The sequence below is a fragment of the Trachurus japonicus genome, chromosome 3 (genome assembly GCF_045865225.1).
Source record: "Trachurus japonicus isolate A0001 chromosome 3, Traja_1.0".
Taxonomy (NCBI): domain Eukaryota; kingdom Metazoa; phylum Chordata; class Actinopteri; order Carangiformes; family Carangidae; genus Trachurus; species Trachurus japonicus.
Genome location: NC_140909.1, coordinates 21,047,213 through 21,066,135, shown reverse-complemented (window position 1 = coordinate 21,066,135; position 18,923 = coordinate 21,047,213). Strand labels below are relative to the sequence as shown.

Genomic DNA, 18,923 nt, shown 5'->3' with positions numbered 1-18,923 from the left:
TTTTGACAGAATTGGGGCATCGCCTCGATTCTACCTTCCTAGTGGCCTTTTGTGTGTGTTTAATATCTTTTGAACAGGACAGGTTTCACAGCAATGAAAAACGATGACAATAATAAATACAAGCTTTTTTTCCCCTCTTCACAGCTACAGGTAAAGTCCAGCTATTCAAATGAGGTAGGCTGATGGATGCATGCATACATTGTCAGCAGGCTGAGGACACAAACTCTCTGCGTTACCAGCCTAAGCTGCACCGCAGTATGCAGGGTCACGGGCACAGGTGTAGGAAAGAAAAAGAGGAGATTTCAGAGCTGCTTAAGCTGTTAATTCTGTAAACGCCTTCACACAGGTTATATTCAAATGCACGCCCTGTTTGCCTTTCATCTGCTCCCACACCACGTGATCAGTCTTTTGCTGTGACAACAAGCTGCACCTCCAAGATGTTGAATAGCTTTCTCATGAGAATATGCCACCTATAGCAGACAGGCAGAGAGAAGAAGGAAACTCTGCTATAAAGATTAATGAGGCTCCTGTTGTCGATGTCAGTTTTAGGCCATCTCTGCATGGAGACGAGCGTGGGAGGTTTAAGGAGAGAGACCTGCCGTGCAGCGTCTCACGGTTTGAGCGGTCCCTCTCATCTTGGAAACAGGGAGATGAGGTGGGGAGTCAGGCAGATCCTGATGTTGGCAGTGTGTGTGTGTGTGGGTGGGGTGAGGTGAGATGGGGTGGCGCCGCGGCGGAGGGTTGATGGAGTGGCACTGTGCGGTGCCGGAACAAGGGGGATTGTGTTAACTGTGTAAAGTTCAAAGGCATCATCAGCTTCATTTGTACCATCAGTGCTCCTCAGCTCAGGAAAAACCCCAACAGCTGCTCCATCTGGACAACAAGCTCCTGACGCTATCATCTCCATGGTGATGCCTTAGGAGGAGCATAGTGTTCTTAACCACCACAGTGACAAATGTGGATGTCTCATAATGAAGGGTAGTGAGTCGAGAGTATCCAGAGTATTACAATTAAATTTAAGTTATTTTTTGCATGTTTTTTTTTTTTGCTTAAAATAATTTGTTCAACCTGTATTGGTTCCATCAAAGCTTTAAGACCCGGTATGCTAAATACTGGTAACTATAGGTCTTTCCAGGTATATGTACAAAACCAGCTGCTTCCTACAGAAAAGAAAAAAAAAAATATAGGAATCACTTGGGATGGGAGCAACAGATAAAACATCAGTATTCCCAGGTTGATTAATGAAAATTTTCTTTTGTTTATAATGAGTAATTAATTCTGTTTGTAGAATTTACAGATTTTGTTTCAACCATTATATTGAGCAAGTGCCAGCACTGGGTTGAACATTAGCCAAAAAAAAAATTCAGCATGTCTTTCTAGGTTTGATCAAACAACAGCAAACTTAAGAGTCACCGTAACATTTTTATTTGATCAATTTCATTCAATTACCAACTATGCAATACAAACTGAGCAAAGAGCTATGATAACGTAGAAAAAAAAGTTACTTGAAATATATCACAGTGTGGATGCTGCTGTCAAGCAGATTAGGACAGCTTTTCAGTCCTGTGCCGTCGGAGTGTGACTTGTGTGATGTAATAACAAAGCAATGACTGCTCAGGAGTAAAGGTGTCACCAAACCAAAAAAAAACTTTGGAGTCTGGAGTTATAATTTTTAATTCTAACGTAACGTCTAACTGGATGTGTGCCCATTGTATGGATCATCCACCTTCAACAGAAATAGTTTGAGCGTGGGTGAGGAAACGGCGCATTGATTTCTGTGTGTTGTCAGCACAGAGGTGTTAATGCATTTTTTCTGACTCACAACTGCTGGAATTATTCTGTTATTCATAGATTTGTGCTTGATTTCGTTTCCCTATATCTTTCTTTTTCTTTTAGTATCTTGGATAATTATTTATACCACATTGGGAATAGCATTTAACCAAATAGTGCACATTGTTTTATCAGTGCCGTATCTCATAGCAAGTAAGAAGAATGACACTGCAGAAAACAAGATGCTGCCTGATGCCAGTTTAGATTCCCTAATCTGTATCGTCTAATATTTGTAGAAGATCTGTCAATAATGAGAGAAGCGTCTCCTGGACAGCGACAGATTAGGAGCAGGTATCTGGCTCCTTTCTCAGTGCAGCACATGTCATGTTTGGAGGGACTCCGTCAATCAGCACATCAGAGAGATGATTATGTCCAAATTTGAACAGCTGATTATGCAGACTTTACTATTTAGTCTGTCTTAAGCACGAAGGGCGGTGTTGTTTTGTAATACAGGTGCTGACCAGGGGGATAAAATATGCAAAAAGACCTGCGTTCTGACATCTCTCACCAATCACCTTGAGGAGATAAAACTAAAACGCCTCCATAAAAAGACTCATTATTTTTAAACTTAGAGCCACTAATGTGCCAGTTTACAGAATAAATGGTATCTGAGGGATTCATATTTGCTTGATGATAGTACATCATGCATCATGTTTCATAAAAATTAGACAAAATGTCCATTTAATCCAAAAGAATACAAATTGCAATATCTTGGTGGTACTGTAATTGCAGTGTTTTCTAAAGTCCCTTGATAAATCCGGTGCTATAAAGAATAGCTCATAATTAATCATAGAAATATATTCCATCACCTCATTCGGGTGCCTGTGAACAATACAACATTTAATATTATTGAACCTTTCCTCAGCTGGTTTGTCAGTGTCCACAGGGAGACAAAGTTGTCTGCAACAGAGGACTAATCTGCTGCTTCTCGAGCTTCTCTGTTTCACAAAACCTGAACAACCTGGAGAAAAATCTTCCCTCACTCTTCCCTGTCTAAAGATGATACAGTTGATAAATCACCCCCATGGAGCACAAGCGGCTGATAAAACATTACAATAATGTTATTTTTCCCCAGTTTAATTTTCAGCGATCGTATCAGTTACCATGCAGCAACTTGTGACATGATAATTATGAATAATAGGATTAAATAATCAATAAAAAACCTAATAATATCTCATCCTGTATTAGCATAAGTTAAAACACAGCATGCATAATGTAATAGGTTTTACATATAGTTACTCACACACATAGGCTTAATGTGCATAAGTGCATTTTAAACGGATTACAAATAACATACCACTCAATATGCTGTTTTTGTTATTCCTGAATTTCATATGTTAAATGATCAGAAATAGCAACATTTACATATCTCTCTTCTGTGATTAATTTTCTTCATAATTAGTCATCCTTCTTTATGTTGACGCACACACGCACATGCACACATAGCTTACACAAGTCTCATCTCTGACACAGTGTTTCTTCCTGGCAGTGGATGCGGGTGCTTCCCTGGCCAAAGTCCCACGTCTCCCCCACGTCATGTTCCTCCTTGTCTCCTCTGTCCTCTTATCTCGTGTAACTGTTCTTTCTTGGCACTCAGCCGTCCGAGTGAGGAATCCCTCTTTGACTGAGAGTGCAGTTTGTACCAGCATCATATCTTACCATCACTTTCTCTCTTTTTTTTCTTCTTTTTTTTATATGGTACCTCTTATCAAAAATGAAATACATGGTTAGTCTCATCAAAAAAAAAAAAGGGCACAATAATTGTCTCAATCTGTGCAGGTCAGTGAGAGATGTAAGGCAGAGGGAGCATGAAGAATGGGTGAGCCCTCCCTGTGTAGCCAAGCTCATCTAATGAGTCGTCTTAGCGTGATTTGGCCTCATGGTCCATCTCTCCGTGGTCCCCCCTGCTCACCAGGGCCAGAGGGATCAGCAGGCTCAATATCCCTCTTTTTAATTACTCACCTCATTAACGCATGGCTCCTCTCACTCTATCACTGCTCCGTGAACACTCATCAGCAGCCTCTCATAACGCAGCCTGATCGATCAAGCTTGCTATTGCTACACATGTTAACGTTGTTGGCGCAATCAAAAAAGAGATGACCCTGAGATAAGATATGGCAAGACAGGGGTGACAGCATTTGCCGCTAATACGGTTATATGTCTGCTTTAGACAAACGTAATAGCCACACAGTGTATTATCAGTCTGCACTCTGCAGGGATGATGTGACCTGACATATCGCACATGTGAAATAGAATATTTCAATTGAAGATAGTTAATCTGTCCTCTTTGGCACAAACACAATGCAAACAGTCAATCTTAGCGGAAAACAGAGAGAAGAACAATTTGTAGTAAGCCTTTAGAAAAGAACCAAGCACCCCCACCCCCACCCCTGTAATCCTGATGTGGCAGATTAAAAAAGAAAAGTTTTGAATAATGCATAAATGCAAACCTCCTTTCAGGGATCAGTAGCCTCTCTGCTGACCAGTGATAAATCATGGCCCACATTATCAGCCCTGCTGAAGTTAAGAGGACGATAAGTAAGGTGCCACAGAGACAATGATAAATACTCATCCTTTCTTTTGGAGATGGAGGGGATTTTTGGATCCACTTTGGGTCTGTCTTGACATTTGTGTTATTGATTCTCATTCTTTTTATGCCACATGGGCTAAGCTTTCTAATTGGATCTATTCAGAGCCTGATTTCCATCCTATAGCTGCAGTGAAGGTTCCAATTTTTATCTTGTGCTACAATAGGCTGCGTTTTTATTTAGCTTAATCCAACGGACTCTGGCTTACAAACACAACACAGGAGAACTTGAACTTGAAAATGAAGTGAGTTGTGTCAAAGGCCTATAACAGCTGGTTGGAGATTTTCCCAGAGTGAAATCAAAGGGACACTTCTTTACTTTAAACTAAACTCGTTTTGGATTTTTTTTCCTTTGAAATCTTACAGAAATCTTTTGTTTGTTGTTCGCAATTTTTTGATATTACAGTTTGTTTGTACACATTACAGTAAAAATATACTCAACACTACTAAATCTTTGGCTCATGTGTCTCTTACAAACAGTATCTCAACATGACGTAGATTCGCAGTTAACCCCATCACTGTCTAAATCGGACCCAGAGGCTATGGTGGGGATAGTAGCATCTCGTTGGCACAGAGGCATCTTATATAGTGACATATCACTTCCAGCCAGTTTGTTCCATTTATTTGATTCCTCGCTCTGGAAAGAACCTATTGTGTTTGAGGCCTGGAGTTATTGCAGCCATTTGTTTGCTGGAGAGCGGCTTTATCGAAGGGCAGCTACAGTAGAATATGTTTTCTGAATACGACAGGCTGCTTCAGTTCTCTTCTCCACTCCATTGGAGGTTTGACTTGATTAATATTGTCATGGCCAGTATTAATGAAAGTCTATTTTTAAACCCCAGACAAAAGCAAAGCTTTTGCTTGTGCAAAAATAACCCAAGAGCTTCAGCTTTATGCTTGGCTGTTTTGGTTTGTCTATGCGTGAGATATATCCTGCTGTGTGTCACTGTATTGCTCTGTTGTATAGGCTTTGCATATGTACTGATATAGTCCATCTGTCAGCATTATCTGTTAATGCCTGTATATTGTCCATGTTGTAATACTTCCAGACAAGTGTCATTTAAATTCCTGAACATTTTCAGCATATTTCTTGACACATGGTTTTATTCATGCTGTCTGTTGTGATGCTGCACTGTGCGACATGTCTTCTACTTTACATGACGGAAATACATTTATTAATTACCATCCTGCCGTCTCTGCTGACTCTCCAACAGTGGTTGAAAAAATAGTCATCATTCCCTGAATAGTAAAATATATGGTTCTATTAGCTGTGCGAAATTTCAGATATATAAAGAAAAAGTACTTTTTATCCAACACCAGCTGCTTTTAAATTCACAGTCAGGGAACAACAGACATTGTCAGTTGAGATCTACAGTTTGAAAATATTACAGACATTTTTTGCGCAGTGTGAACTCTCTTTGCCTAGGGCAAAGTTTTGAACATACTTGTGCTTTTGCACTGGCACTGCAGCACCAAAGATCACAAAAAATACAGTACAACACAATTGACCATGGCTGAAGAAACACAACTGTTAGATGTATACACTTGTTTCCCCTCTTCCTTCCCCTCTGGTATTTCTTTTACCACCAGTGATGATAGTGGCAATAGTGATAACAGTTAATAAAAATATGCATACGGAGTTATCTACAGTATTAAGAAATACTAACAGTTGTAAATGTATATGTGCAGATGTTGCACCTGTTTAAATAGCTTACAGAGACGTAATTCATTCCAATACAGCTACAAGAAAATTGATACAGATTCAATTTAGAAATAACAAAAAAAATGTTGAATTTGTAACATTTACAAGCTATTTGAAATAGTAGTTAAGTAAATAGTAAAAGCATTTTTAGAGTGTAAATTGAACCAGATACATTATTCAACCTGACACGACATAAGAGACCATTTATCAGTTCCCTTAACCAGAGTCATCAGCGTTGCACATCAGTATGGTGTCTGTCACTCAACTTTACACGTCGTCATATTCATCACTGTCAGTGGTTGTCACCATGTCCTTGGTATTGTTGTCCGCCTGACAGGCAGCACATTTTAAAAGGCAAGTTGTGTACAATCAGTATTTGGATCACAGCACAGCAGTGGACATCTGGAAGTAGCTGAGAAAAATCGGAAAATATGAGTGATTATGTATTACATAAGTTGAAATATCTCAACCTATCACAGAAAATATGCGTGTGTGTGTAATGGTGTGTTAGCGAATCAGATGTGCTTATTCACTTTTTGCAAACAGTTATATGTGCTGCCTAAATTTTGACTCGTACTTTATGTCATTAAAATATTAGCAAGGTTTTTTTTTTTCTTTTGGTTGGAGGGAGGAGAGCTCTTTCTCCATATTACTGGTTGTGGCCTTATATTCATTAGATGCATATGAAGGAGTTAATTATCCACCAAGCGGCCAATAAGCATATATATCCTTAAATGTTCAACTGTTCCTTTAAGATGCACCTCAAGTACAAAGTACGGCATTTGTGTAACTGTTGTCGGAGTGCATGTTGCAGATAGATCCAGCCTAACACATCCAACAACATGATGTTAATTAATGAGTTTATGATTTATTTATTTATGCTAAAAAGATCCAAACATTTAAATTGAAATTTTCATTTGAGAAAGCAGCACATCGGCGCTCCCAGCTCAGTAGCATGCATTGAACTGTGAGAGTGTGTGTGCATATTTTTGGTCTATATAGCTGTGTCTACACCAGTCAGCACAGGCCTTCCTCTAGCTTGTGATGCCCGCATGCATGGTTTGCTGTGCAGCCGCCCATTCATGTGTATGCTTATATGCCCTGTTTACTGGCAGTGCTTAGTCAAAATAACCGCTCCATTATCACAGCGCAATTTCTTATCCATCAGCTAGGGAAAGCGTTTATAGTCATTATACACTGGCAGTTAGTAGGCTGAAACACTTCAGGGTATCTAAGTACATATCAAATGGGAACACATGCACGCAGAATGAAATGAATCAAGTAATGTTGTATGTCATGGTCATGGTGCTTGCAACTATAAGCTTCCATTGCCTTGTTTCACTTTTGGCTGCATCAAAATTAACATAAATGAATTTGACATGAGAGGCAGCTTTTCATTCCCCATCTGGGCCGATGCTCGGAGTTGTGTTTCGGTTATCCATGGCCATTTGCCAACCTTAGCTCACCATTGTCCTGATGATTAAGGCCTAGAACCGCCTGTGTATTCTGATTTTTATCCAAGGGTATGGCCAAACTCCCTACATGGTTGCTGAGGCTGAAGGACTCGTGAACACATGATTGGGTTAATTTCAACAGAACATCTGTGCTGTGATGTGCTGACCTACTATCACCTCACCTGTTCCTCAACCTGCTGTTCAGCCTGTTTCTACAGAGGCTAACAATGCACATTCACTTTGCACTTTATTCATAATTAGAGGTGTGTGTGTGTGTATGTATGTATGTATGTGTATATATACTATATATATATATATATATATATATATATATATATATATATATATATATATATATATATATATATATATATATATATATATATATATATATGTATATATATATATATATGTATATATATATATATATATATATGTGTATAGTGTATATATGTGTATATATATATATAACGATATTACAATATGTCTGCTGTTTCCTCCTCCTCCTTCTTTCCTTCCGCCTTCTTCTTCGTTGTTTTTTTTTATGCATGCGAAACTCGTGAAACATGCCCTCTGTCTGGCTGGATTTTCTGTTCGGGCTGCCGTACAAACATGGTGCCGCCAGATGCCGACAATCTCTAAAGCAAGACCCTTGCTATGTGTATATATAAAAGAATAATTACAAGGCTAAGAAAACCAACCAAATTTTATTTTATAGCGATTACACACTTATACAAATATTTTCATGGGTAGTATATTCAGATTTTGCCATAAACATTGCCAAATATTACACACAGGACCTTTAAAGGGGAACTATGCAAGTCTGGTCACTTTTCCGCCATTTTGCTAACCGTCCTCCCAGCCATACGCATTTGTTTTCAGTGAAGCCAGCAAGAAAGCAGTCTTTTCCACTCGTTCCTCGATGAAGACTCTGCGCAATTGCAGGAAGAGCGGTATGTGCAGAGGAGATAGACAGAAGTCATAGACTGCAGCTTGATTGACACATCACGATCCAAGTATCGAGAATGTTGCGTTCAACATGATTGGATGGTGTTTTTCCAGGCTTGTTCGTTCCACAGGGGACTGACTTTTTTCATTTTTGTGAAAAAGCATTAAATTACTTGGTTGCAATCGGGGTGTGGAGAGGATTTCAAGCAATTCAGTAAAAAATGCCACAGAATAAGATCCCCGACCCTACCTTTAAGGTAAAAATCTTGCATAGTTCCTCTTTAAATATTCAATTTGGTGTGTCTGTTGAAATGCGTCTTTCCATTTGTCTATTGTGGGAGATGTTTTTTGAAGCCTGTGTCGTGCATAGCACCCTAAGCAAATAGTTATAATTTTCATCAGGATTTGTGTCAATGGTCGCTCCTAAAAGCATGTACAGTATTTAGATGAACATTTCTTAACATGGGATTGATTTCTTTCTGTACTTATTCCAAAACATTTGCAATACAGGACAAGACCAGAAAATATGCCAAACATTAGCATACGATTCACCACATTCCCTCCAGCAGCCTGGTGATATTTTGTTATATTTGGCTTGTTGCACTGGTGTTATAAAGTATTGTGATTGTATTTCCCATGCGTATTCTCTCCAATACTGTGATACAGTATAGTGTTCCTTTCTTTCACTGTTTGAATAGGTTCCTATTTGTAAACATCGGAATAAGTGGGAATCCGGTAAATGATACTGTTTACTTAGAGATTCAAATGACATTATTCCATTCTCATTTGAACACTGTCCAAGAATTGTCAGTCCCTTTTGTCGGTTTTGTTAGGCATAAATTCTGGGTCTTTTTTTTTTTTAATCTCTCTAAACCGTCTTTCTTCATTTTAAAAGTTCTTTTGATTCTAGCCCAGATTTCTAGTGTTCTAAGTACAGTACATCAATGTGTTGTCTTTTACCAATGCTTCTCATTGATACTCCGAAAGGAATTGTTTTAATGGACCATCACACATAAACATTTCTATTGTTCTCCACTTTGCTTCCGAATGATCAATTAACCAAGTGCGTATTGGCTGCATTTACACTGGAAAGTAGTACGACTGTAGTGATTTCCACCGATTCGTGTCCCATCAGACTTGTGCTTCCAAACATTTATAGTTCACAGTAAGAGTTTGTAGCCCTCTGTGTTGGTGAAATTGTTTAATCATCACATTATCTTTGAGGGGGGGCAAGCTTGCTTGCTTTGTGATCATTGTCCCCTCAGCACACGTCCCTTCCTGTTATTGCACTTTGATGGACAGATGAGTCTTCAGCTGTCTGTAATCTCTGAGGTTACACCTTCTCAATGAATATCAGTCACCTGTGGCGTATAGCATATAAACTGGGTGAAGCGAGGGGAAATAGCTATTTTAAAAATCACATTTGGTTAATGAGCCCTGCGTTTCCACAGCGGCGTCAGGGAGCACAGTGGAATAAATGAATATCTACGTACTTGAAGGGCTCCTGTTCTGTGGGAAAGTTCCCTGTTTTTGGCCCATGGCACCGCCTGTTATGAAGGTCTTAGGGGGGGCACAGAGAGGCCAAGAGGTAGAGAGACATTATGAGGAGTCTTCCTCAGCAGCAGGGTGGGTCAGCAGTTTAGATTAGCATTTTAATGAGTCGAGCGGTGGGAAAGCACAGCAGGATGACCTATCAGGTGACACCTGAAGTATGTAAATGATTAATTACAGTATCTAGAATGCAATGGGATCATCCGGTTGTTAAGTGAATGAGGTGCCTGTCAGAAAGCAATTCCAGTATTGATACTATCGTTTTTGTACCACAGCTTTCCTCGAGTATTCCACCAAATGGAATGTGATGATAATTAAGGGGGAATTAATGAGATTTCTCAAGGTAATATTTAAGAACATTATCCAATGAAAGCTACTATTAGAGAATGCTATAGAGCCATAGGCGCCTGTTAGGCTCAAAGACGACAGAATTTCATTGATTTATCACTTCTTAACAAAACCCTCATTGTACGTTACTTGGCAACATCCTCTAATTAAAGGTTTGTTCTGCAAGAAAAAAAAACATAGCAAACTGTGTGAAGTTATGCACAAATTATTCTGACATTGATCAAGAACACGTTAAAATATGCATTACATACTCTGAAAACAGTCTCTCAACGTCTCATGTTCTCCCTCTTCCTCTAAAAGGGTACAGTAAACATGACATGACAGCAGTCTTCAAACTTGTGGGCCGTAAGCATGAAAAATATTACTCAGCATGGGCTTTTAATATACCATTTAATTATATCAATTTGATGATTAGTGCTGCCATCCAAATTACCCTATGTGCGCATCAAGATTTCCATAAAAATTTGTCATAGTGGTACATTTTACTTGATGTAAAACTATCAACACATTACCAGCAGACAAAAGAAAGAAAAAAAAAAGATTTTTTGTTTTGGTTCTGTTTTCTGTGGAGTTTACATATTCTACCTGTGCATGTTCTCCTTTCCTTACCTTCCAAAGTCCAAAGCTTCAAAAACCCCACTACGTTAATTGTGCGCCCATACTGTAAACAGTTGTTTGTCTCTACATCTAGGAACCAGTGAGAGTCTATCCTCACTTGGTGTCAGCCAGGAGTTTTATTATTATTATGAGTGGAATAGATAATAATGACTGTCTTGGCAAGGCCATGAAAAGTAATTTGTGAGAAAAAGTTGGTATATACATTTTGAAATTACAGAGCTTGTACTGTACTCAACATTGTTCTGTGGTATTGCAGGGTCAGAAGTCAAGTGCTGTACTGAGAAACATTAAACCAATTGAACTGTCTTTGCAAACCTTTGCCCTCCAACCCTTACAGAAGAGACTGTAATGTTTATTTTCTAGTATGACTAGTATTAAGTTTGTGAAACCTGCACAGTTCAACAGGTCTGACACACAAACCATTTAAATTGACAGTGAGGGGATTGGTGGTTCCTTATCCAATATGTGATTGTAGGTCCATCCCTGGAGATAATATATATGGGACAATGTGAGGGAAACTGGTTTGGGCAGAATGTGAGTGATTTTGTGAAACCATGTCAGTGTGTCTGTTCAACTATTCACCAGTGCAGAGGTTTGGAAAACATATCTTATCAGTATCACACCAGGTCTGCTCACCAGGTGTACCCCTGATAGAGTGTGTCCTGCAAAGGGTCACGGTGGGGTTAGAAATGGGGAGTTCTCCTCTGACAAGCCGTGACTGTAAAGTGTGTGGTGAGCATGACCGTTGGATCCAGGCCATTCAGGAAGCGCAGTGCAGCCTGGCATCAAGGTCATTTTGATGCAATCTACCCAATGCGGTGAAATATGAACCTTTTCAAATGTCACGTAAAGTAGATACAGGGATATCTGTATTCACCCATTATGTTTGGCCAGTAATCCCATTTTTAAACTCATCCACAGCTGAACATCCATAAATCTTACTTTTCTCCAACAAAACAAATTCACATCTTCAACAACAAAATCAGTAAAACAAAATAGTTCATTATTGTAACCTTCTACACGGTTAAACTCTTGTTGTCACTCCATTTTTGGCTTCCAGTAATTGCAAACTGAAGTTTGAACACAAACAACTGCATACCTGTTTATTTCCCAGGCTGCTGAATTACAAGACCATCTCAGTTTGAGATCATGTTTTTGTTTCTACAGCCAATTATGTCTTCTTGCACTCACAAACCACTCTTATATGTTTCAAGGCCAGTGTAGCAAAACCTTGAACAAAGCTCAGCCTGGCAGTGTATACATGTAATTACCACCCAGGGACTGTGCTTAGTGGTTCATAGCATCCAAAACACCCTGTGCTTTCTTAATTACTCTAATTATACTGGTGATTTTTTTTCTGCTTATTTCTGATTGCTTCCTGAGAAAAAGGCAGTGGGAAACAATACGATACACACACATTTAAAAGAGACTATACCGGTCTCATTTTGACTTTTGCGAGACTCAAACCATGCACCTACTGTGTATGTGTGTGGCTTGCAGTTGTCTGATGCTTTCGAGGCTTGAATCAACTTGAAATATTATACATGGTACCTTTATGAATCATTAGAAAGAAGTTGATTGACGGTTTGTTGTATGATTAAGACGGGAACAGCTGGATTAAAAGTTAATTGCAGCCTATATCAAATTAGAAAAAAAACAAGTCATTTTTAGCTTGTAAATCTTTTCTGATTTGTTAATGCTACAACAGAGCTGCATTTGCCTGTGAGAGCAGGTGCAGAGCAAGGTGAAGTGTTTCAGGTGGAAGCATCGAGGTACTCGGGGTTAGTCTGATTTTATCTTCCTCAAATGACAGAGTTTGGAATTCCCTTCCTTGTAAACTCAAGCAGTAAGTTAAGCCATTATCTCCAATTTCATCTGCAGAAGCACTGCATTGTCAGATGTACGAGTCCTAACATCAGCATTCCCTTCATGATGCACACAAGGACATGAATAATGGATGAGAAAATTAATATTCCAAGTCACCGTGTGTTTTATTTCTATAACATACAACAAACCACGTTTCATTTATTCTATGATCACACCCCTCACTGTGCCTGATTTCATTCGCATTCTGCTCCCCACTGCAGAGGTAGATGTGGAGGTAATTCATGACAATATTGACACCAGTCTTGAATGCATTTCACCACCAACAACTGCTTGTGTAAAACTTATATTTATATAATGGATCATGTGGTGTGCAGATATCCATGCAGTATTGACCTTGAGCTGAATAAAGTGAAGACAATACTAACTCCAGGGGCCCTGCCCTGTGGTTGACCCCCTGCTCTGACTTCGTTGGCAGCGGAAATGATCAATGGAGGAAAAAAAAAAAAATCAAACTACAATCAAAATGTCTTTTGTAAGACAGTGCATGTGCAAGTCGGTATGTCTCCTTGCATTTTCACGTAGCAAACTCATAGCTCGAGATAACAGGACATCTGGCAAAGTGGGGAATTATTTTGTGCATCACTGTAACAAGAGAGCACATTGCACACGAGGGAAACAAGACTGGTGAGTGCCAGCTCTTCTAATTAATTCGGAGATTCCCATCATGCCATGAAAAGTGCTCTGTAGATTAGCAGATTGGACCACAAACAACAAAAACTGTGTTTTCTTAATGAAAGCACAGACCACGGTCATATTTCACTTAACGTCGATGTCAACAGATGTTATGTTATGGGCTTGTGCTGGCTCCTTTATTTCCTCTGGCTTTGTTTCCTGTTTAGCGCTTTGAGCTACACAAATCCCCTGATAAGTAGCAATGGAAGCTGCTTCATTTCTCAGCAGAGATTTATTTACCAAGTCATTTGGAAAATTAAGTAAAAGAAAAAAAGCTAGTTTTTGTTTGTTATGAAGCTGAAGACTTTCTATGGAGAGAGGATTTCTGTGCCGTAGATAATGGTTTCCTCCTTGGAGACAACACACAGCATAATGCCAAACCCAGATCAGTAAATGAAAGGTTTCATACACTGAAGTGTTATCCCTCTGTAATAGCAACAGAACCACTCTACCAGCCAGTAATGAATGAAAAAGATAATAATGTAACCGGCTACATTATTCAAATGATCCCTCAGCAGTCTGGGCTATGTGTAATCATGCTCTCTATTTGACAGTCTATGAAACTGCAGCCCTTCATTCACAAGGCACACAAAACTCAGAAGTACACGACATGATTATGCATGCTTCTCATGTCATTGGGAGAGGACAAGGCCATGCTCTCTCCATGGCTCATAAAAAAGACATTTTTCTCTGGAAAATCCTCATTCAGAATGTGAATCAGTTCATTCACCAACAGTTCATGCTATAACACAAGAGAACAATGTAAGGAGCTATTTTCAGAGCGGACAGAGCAACTCTAATGGCAGGGGGGAGAGTAGATGCACATTCCAAGATTATGAGAGCCACTAAGCAGATAACATATCAACCCAGCACAGTACATGAACTTTATCAGTATCTGTGAGGAAAACAATTATATAATTTTCATAAGATTTCTTCTCGCACAAACCATTTGAGCCAGTTGAAAATTAGCCACTTGGCTAACACTGTCCCTGTAAAAATAAATAAATAAATTTGATGAGACTGCATCAGTGGCCTGGTTAGATATGGCTGTGCTGCTACCAATATGTGTTTTAAATAGCAAGTATAGCTTCTAGCACAGATAAACAAGCAGCCAAACAAATGTTTCATGACCAAGGGAGTGAGTGCCTTGCTCTTTTATTATTAATCTGTGCGCATGGCAGGTGAAAATTAATGAGTAAAATAAACAAAGAAAAGACAAAAACTGACACATAACACTTAACATAGGAATAATAATAATGATTATAGTGGTTTTGTTTATATAGCAAAACATTGGAAAATGCTGTACAAACATAACAAAACAAAAGAATAAAAGATGCAGAGAAGAGGCAAGGTGTCAATTAAAGGGCGAATGATAAATACATATGTTAAAACGACAAACTCAATAAAACAGACAAAATAAAGTTAAAACCAAAAATAAAAGCCAAAGATAAAAGCACTGGAATCAGGTATTAAAAGCTGCTTTATACATACGTATGTTTTGACTTGTGTTTTAAACTGGGGCAATGGCTCGGCATGCCTGATCTCCTCAGGGCTCTAATAGCAAATTAACAATCACTATTGTCTTTTAACTGGGGCTTTTGCATGATGATCTCAAGCAGTGTGTGTATTTGTCTATGGCTGTGTCTGTGTGTGTGGTCATAAAGAGAGAGCAGTTCTGCGGCACCAAAAGGTGCATCAAAAGTGGTTACATTTTTTTTTTAATTGGTCCTTGAAGACACAGTAGCCAATGTAAAATAGATGTCATATGATCACAGTTTTTGGACTAGTGAGGAGTTTAGTTGCAGCAATTAGTAAGAGTTGCAAGGAATGATAGAGGTAGGGATTTGCAGTGATCAGGACATGATGAGATGAATGCATGAATTGCCATCTCCAGATCGGCGGATAAATGATTTGATTTTGGTTATATTCCGTAGCTGATAAAAAATGTGATTGGAAAACCCTTTTCTATTTCTAAGTGATCATGCCACAAGTAACTGGCCACAGGTCCAGTGCTGCCAAAGCCAGTGTTTTTTTCCAACAGGGTTGTGGTTTCATACCTGCTCCACAGGGCCACTTCTCCACTAGTGTGGCTCTTCACATATACTGTGAAGGGCATACAAGACACAACTTCCTGACAGCACTCTGTGTAATAAAGCAACTGAAGTGCCCCAATTAAAATTCTCCTACCTGTGGCTGTGAGACCTGCATGTTGCTGAGAACATGGCTTTGGCACAGGTGAGTGGGCTGCTTAGTGGCAAGACAGATGACACAGCAGAAGCCAGTCTGCATCTCCCAGGCTGACTGCATTATCCAGTCTGCCCACCCACTTGCAGGGAAGAGTGAAAGAACCAGCAGGGCAGATGGGACCAGAATCTGACTCATTTTAATAGGCCTTGGAGTTGCCAGTTGGCGTTTAGCCTGGGAAGTGAGGCAGAAAATAACACCTTCTAAATAATGAAATAAGCCTTCATTTAATGAAAGATTCAAGCTCCATGTCCTTTTACTAAATCCAAAGGCCTTGGATGAGGATTATGTTACTATGGCAGAGGTTCCCCACATGCTAGTGAGTGATGTTGTGTACTATAAATATTACTCAATCTCTCTCTTTCTCTGCCTCTGTCTTACCCTTCAGTCACTGGTCTTTTCCTGCAGCAGGATCTTATTGTTTTAATTTGCAGCATAGAAAATAGAATAATTTGTTGCTGACAGGCAGGTAACAATAGAGAATTGACAATTTACATGTAAGACACAACTTAACAGGACCTAACATATGTAACAGATGGGATGTGTAATAGCATATTAAACATAGCCTACTGCATGCACGGAGTATAGAGTCAAAGCTAAAGATGTGTGTGCATCTGGAGATGCCTGGTAAATAAGATTTATTCTCCGAGCACTGTGGGGGCTGAAAACCCATCAAACCATAACTTATCATGTTCTTCTAATTAGCCTTTTCTACTGTGCGTACCAGTGTCCTCACCAGCAGTCAAAAATAAAACCTCATTAATATTCTGCCATTACTTGAACTACTTGCATAATTTTTCATAAGCATAATGTGACTTAACAACAAAAGACATCAATTCACGGCAGTGTTGCCTGCAAGAGTCCTTGTTGTTGCTAATAAACCGTCCCCTAAATAACGTTTCACAAGCATAATGTGATGTAACAATCAAAGACATTGCTCCACAGCCGCAGAACCTCTATGTTTCCATGTTCAAAGGTTGCAGACTCTCACTCACTATTGTGAGGTACCACCTCAGGCAGGGAGTATAACCTTAAATAAAGTAAAGGCCACATCATCATCTAATCAAGAGCCAGGTAACATCCTTTTGTGATTGGACAAATGACAGATGCTGTACTCACAGCATCTGTCATTTGTGTAGGAGTTCCTCTAGTACCCAAATACCTCGGGTGTCTTTCACTATATATATTTATTCCATGGATCTACACTGTTGCGTAACTGCCTCTGCATTATATACCTCCCCTGACATGCTGTTTCAATAGGAATTACATAAAATTACAAGTTAAAAAGGTAAGTTGTTGCTTCAGGGAGCCTTTAAGGTCCCCAGACTCAGTGCCACAGTCAACCAAGTGTTATGTTATGTGTGATTGCGCATAATCAGATTAAAAAAGAAAAAAAAAAAAATCAATGATGCATTACTGAAGGCCTTTGCCTTTTGGAAAAAGGGGAGACTCTCTGCTTGGTAGCAGGCACAGAGTGGCTGTCAGAGCAATGTAGGAGGGCATGCCACATACTTCCTCTGTCGACAGGTTAGGGTGATTGGTCTCACAGCAGAGGACTGAGGAAGACAGCAGCTAGGCAAACAAAAGTAGACAGCTGTTGGCTAGTCTGTCAAGGGAGCCAAACTACTTTTCAAGGTAAAGGGTTCTCTGAGATTACATCTTTGAGCCTCAAGTTGTCACATGATGCAATACGTACAGTGCTGTCTCCAACTCTCTCCAGCTGGTATTACTGCCAGCTCTGGGCTCTTAGCAACTGACCTTGAAGTTGTCTTTTAAATGAGTGGTATATGGCTACGAGGCAGTAGCATGGAGTCAGGACAAGAAAGGCAGGCAGTGCTTGACAATTATATAGATATACACAACAATTAAAATGACGCCATTCTTCTTAATTTACTGCCCTCTTGTGGCTGCAACAGACTAATTTCTCTGGAAGCTATACTGCAGCTTGACCACGAGTTAATGAACCTATCTGAGGCCATGAGTCCCATGCAAAATAATGCAAATAATCCTGTGATTTTTAATCTGTGATTAGCTATAGCTAGCTAGAGGCAAGTGTGCTTGTACCCAGCTGCCCGGGACTCAGCTTGGCACTGTTTTGAGATCAGTTATACACGCATATACTGGACATTGAAAATGTACTTGCATAAAATCTTATCTTGCTAGTGTTAGGATGTATCATGTATCATTAGCATGTAAACGGTCTAATCACACAAGTTTTATGACCTTTTTTGGAAGGAAAGTGTTCAGGGACATTGATTTAATTTGCACTTTTACAACCAACCATAGTGCCTAATCCTGCCTAAGCAGTAATTATGTATCACTCTTTACTATTGATGTTACTTCTTTCCTGTTGATCAAGATGTATAGTCGTCTGTGAAAGATCTGACGTAAGTGTGAAAGTTTATGTATACTGTAGAGCATGTTAAGGCAAATAAATACAGGATTCTGTGCTATCAGAGTGTCAAATAATGGCAAATATTTTTGAAGATTCCCAGAGAAGTTTGTTTTGTTTTTTGTCTTGGTGTTTTTTCCCCCCACACTGAACATTTGATATGTTTACTGTCAGTTTTTCAGTCAGTAGGGAGAGCAGAAAGGTGAAAGCCCAGGCAGACAGCAGCAAGACACAGCAGAGAGACTTTCAGCACTGGAAAGACAAAATCATGGTCTGCTTGCCTGTCTGTAAAAGTCACTGCACACCATTGCAACTAGGTAATTTGGTCCTTTTACACCTATTGCTCTGGGCCTTGTTTGCTTTTCCCATGCTCTTTCCATTGTACTTTCATAATAATTACCAGTCTAACATGTAGAACACCACTACATGTAATTTTGAGTCACTCCACAGCCAAACTCGTAAATCAAATACTGTTCAGTGTTGTACATTTCATCCCAAAACTGTTGCAGAAGTGTCCAAATGCGTTGTACGTGCACATTCAGCCTCAGGTTTTACCTTCTGTGTAGCTCATCCCAAACCAGCTCCATGTGGTGTAAAAGTGGAGGTCAACACTGGTCTTCTATCACTGTGTGATTCTTTTCTTCTCTTTCATGTCATGTTGCTGCTGTCTGTCTGCCTTTGTTGCTTGCC

At 39.5% G+C, this 18,923-nt stretch overlaps 1 protein-coding gene across 3 annotated transcripts in view; it reads left to right on the top strand.

Moving 5' to 3' along the window:
* The window catches only part of chst8 (carbohydrate (N-acetylgalactosamine 4-0) sulfotransferase 8), a 183,885-nt gene that overhangs the window by 75,913 nt on the left and 89,049 nt on the right, over window positions 1-18,923 (top strand). The gene's annotated exons all lie outside the window — the stretch shown is intronic.